This window comes from Arvicola amphibius, chromosome 7 (genome assembly GCF_903992535.2).
Source record: "Arvicola amphibius chromosome 7, mArvAmp1.2, whole genome shotgun sequence".
Taxonomy (NCBI): domain Eukaryota; kingdom Metazoa; phylum Chordata; class Mammalia; order Rodentia; family Cricetidae; genus Arvicola; species Arvicola amphibius.
In genome coordinates this window covers 58,316,812-58,320,218 of record NC_052053.1, presented here as the reverse complement: position 1 = coordinate 58,320,218, position 3,407 = coordinate 58,316,812, and positions in this window count along the sequence as shown.

Here is a 3,407-nt window from a genome sequence, read left to right as displayed (position 1 = left end):
CCCTCCCCCCATACCCCCACTCCCTCCCTCTCCAGGCCAAAGAGCCATCAGTGTTCCCTACACTATGTTAAGTCCAAGGTCCTCCCAAGTCCTCCCGGGTCCAGGAAGGTGAACAACCAAACTGACAAGGCTCACACAGAGTCTGTCCTTGTCATAGAGTCTGAGCCCATCGCCATTGTCCTTGGCTTCTCAGTCGGCGTCCACCGTCAGCCACATTGAAAGAATCCGGTTTGGTCGCATGTTCCATCAGTCCCATTCTAACTGGACTTGGTGATCACTCGTTAGTTCTGTCCCACCATCTCAATGGGTGAACACACCCTTCACGGTCCTGACTTTCTTTCTCATGTTCTCCCTCCTTCTGCTCCTCATCAGGACCTTGGGAGTTGATTCTGGTGCTCCAATGTGGGGCTCTGTCTCTATCCCCCTCCATTGCCAGGTGAAGGTTCTATGGTGAAATGCAAGATAATCATCAGTATGGCTATAGGATCTGGCCTTTTCCGACTCCCTCTCCTCAGGTGCCCAAGGAACTAGCTGTGGGCATCTCCCTGGATACCTGGAAACCCCTCTGGAGTCAATTCTCTTGATGACCCTCAGATGGCTACCTTAATTAAGATATATGCTTCCCTGCTCCCATGTCCACTCTTCCTATATCACAAGGATCCCATTCCCCCAAGCTTTTCCCATTCTCCCCTTCAAACTATTCTCTCCCCATCTTCTCTTGCCCCTGTCCCACCCCACCACCAAGTTCCCAATTTTTGCCTGGCAATCTTGTCTACTTCCAATATCCAGGAGGATAATTGTATGTTTTTCTTTGGGTTCATATTATTATCTTATCAAGTATCATGAATTAAAGGCTGGATGTCCTTTAGTTATGGCTAGAAACTGATTATGAGTGACTACATCCCATGTTCATCTTTTTGAGTCTGAGTTACTTCACTTAGAATAGTGTTTTCTATTTCCATCCATTTGCATGCAAAATTCAAGATGTCATTGTTTTTTATCACTGAGTAGTATTCTAGTATGTATATATTCCACACTTCCTTCATCCATTCTTCCACTGAAGGGCATCTAAGTTGTTTCCATGTTCTGGCTATTACAAATAATGCTGCTATGAACATAGTTGAACAAATGCTTTTGTAGTATGATTGGGCATCTCTTGGGTAAATTCCCAAAAGTGGAATTGCTGGGTCCTGGGGTAGGTTGATCCCGAATTTCCTGAGAAATCGCCACACTGCTTTCCAAAGTGGTTGCACAAGGGTGCATTCCCACCAGCAATGGATGAGTGTACCCCTTACCCCACAACCTCTCCAGCAAAGGCTATCATTGGTGTTTTTGATTTTAGCTGAAGGTGCGTGGTTGATCGGCAGTTATGATTCACCAGACAAGCTTTAATATATATATATGTCAGTTTTAATAAAGGAAAGGAAAGGGAACTTACAAATCCAAGGTTCCAGCGAGGAGGGCAGGAAAACAAAGAGCAGGCAGGCCGCAGGCCCGCAAGATTTTATAAGTCAATATTAGCCTAAGGGGGACACGCCTAAGAGGGACACGCCTAAGAGGGACACGCCTTTAGCCAAGGGGGGCACGCCTTTAGACCAAGGGGGACACGCCTTACAAAACAAGGTTTTTGGCTAGGCTTCCCCTTCATCTCCCCCTTTTGTCTAAATAAGACAGAACCAAACCAAATACAACTATATTCAATAGGAACAAATAATAAATATAAAATTACAAACAATATTAAGAAGAAACATATAACAAAAGTTTTACTAAGCATTCTATTTCAAGGAGTCTAAATAATGTAGAGGGTAACTACAATTATCTAATCTTCAACCCCATCAAAGATCTGAGAAGGGAAGTAATATTACTTAAGCAACCAGGAAGTACAAACAAGAAACTTCCAAAATGTGCAACAAATGACAGAGACAACTAACTACCTGGGCAGTCACCCAAAGTTTCGTTTTGCAATGTTGAGGCAACCAACTTTGGCTAAGGCCTAACACAACTGACATAACATTTTTCAAAGGCAAGGAATTTTTTGTAGAACTGTCCAACCCTGTCTTGGCAAGATAAGACAATCCTGTTTTTATCCATTTACGGATACTCTGAAACTCTGTCAGTGGTCGAGGTATGGGCTTTTTCTTTGCCTAAAGGCCACTTCTGCCAAGAAGAAGACAAGCTCCCAGTGGAGTGTCTTTGGTGCTCAACATTCTCTCGGGAGTAGAGTGGTGTTGCCAGGAGTGATTGTGTCTCAGAAGTACCAAACTCTAGGTTAGATTAAAGGCCATGTTCTACAGCTCTTCAAAGAGGTCGAAGATTATACTATCTATACTAAATATAATTTCTATGTATCTAAAAAACCTGAAAAACAACTGTGCAATAAATGAGGACAATATCCCCAAACGTAAACAATGTCATTATACAAATAATATCAGAGGTAGAAAGGTACATTGCAATATGATAAATATCTCAATATAACAATTGTTTTAAACAGAGGTAGAAGCATACTCTCATACAATAGAGGTAGAAGCATACTCATATACAATGTTCAATATACAAGAATCAACACCAATACAATTTTCTAATAACAATAATTCACAAATACCAATCATCCCATCAAACCAGGTAATTCCCCCCCCCCTTTTTTTTCATAAACACCCCTGAGTCCATATAATACCTCCCCCATCCCCTCAACCCTATACCATCTACTAAATGATGTCCCTAAACCAGAGGGCAAACTCTGTTGGGAGAGGGGGCGTCGTCCTCTAAGATTGCTTCTAGCTGACATGGGGGCGACGTTCTTCTCAGGGGGTTCCATGAAAGCAAATGATGGTAAAATTCCCAGAATAACATTTTGTCGAGGAAATTGTAACTAGCCTCTGAGTGTTTTGAGGAGGTCCGGCCAGAGTGTTGTCAAAATTGTACACCATTTGAAACTGTCTTGTGTAGTTGGTACCAAAAAAAAAAAAAACCAACAAAATAAAAGGTCTAATTTTAGCGCTATTAAAAACATGACGTCATAGTAACCAGGTGAAATTGATGTTGTGGGGCCCCATCTTCATCCTGGAAACTTCAAAGATTACTGAAGGAAAATTTGTTGTTTGTTTCAGAAAAGGTAAACATTATCTACAAAGACATATACAGACATATATATTCGATGGAAGGTATAATAAAGACAGACACAGATATGAGGAAAGGCAAAGAAAGTTTATCAAGTATCATCATCATCATCATCATCATAATTATTATTATTATTATTATTATTACTATTATTATTCTGTCCCATTTCATGGCTCCTGACCTGAGACAGAAACTCTGAGATATCTCTTATAAACAGGCTTGGAATTGAAGAAGGACTGAGCCATAGTCCAACTCCAAAACCAGCTCTATATACATATAAATAAAGGCAC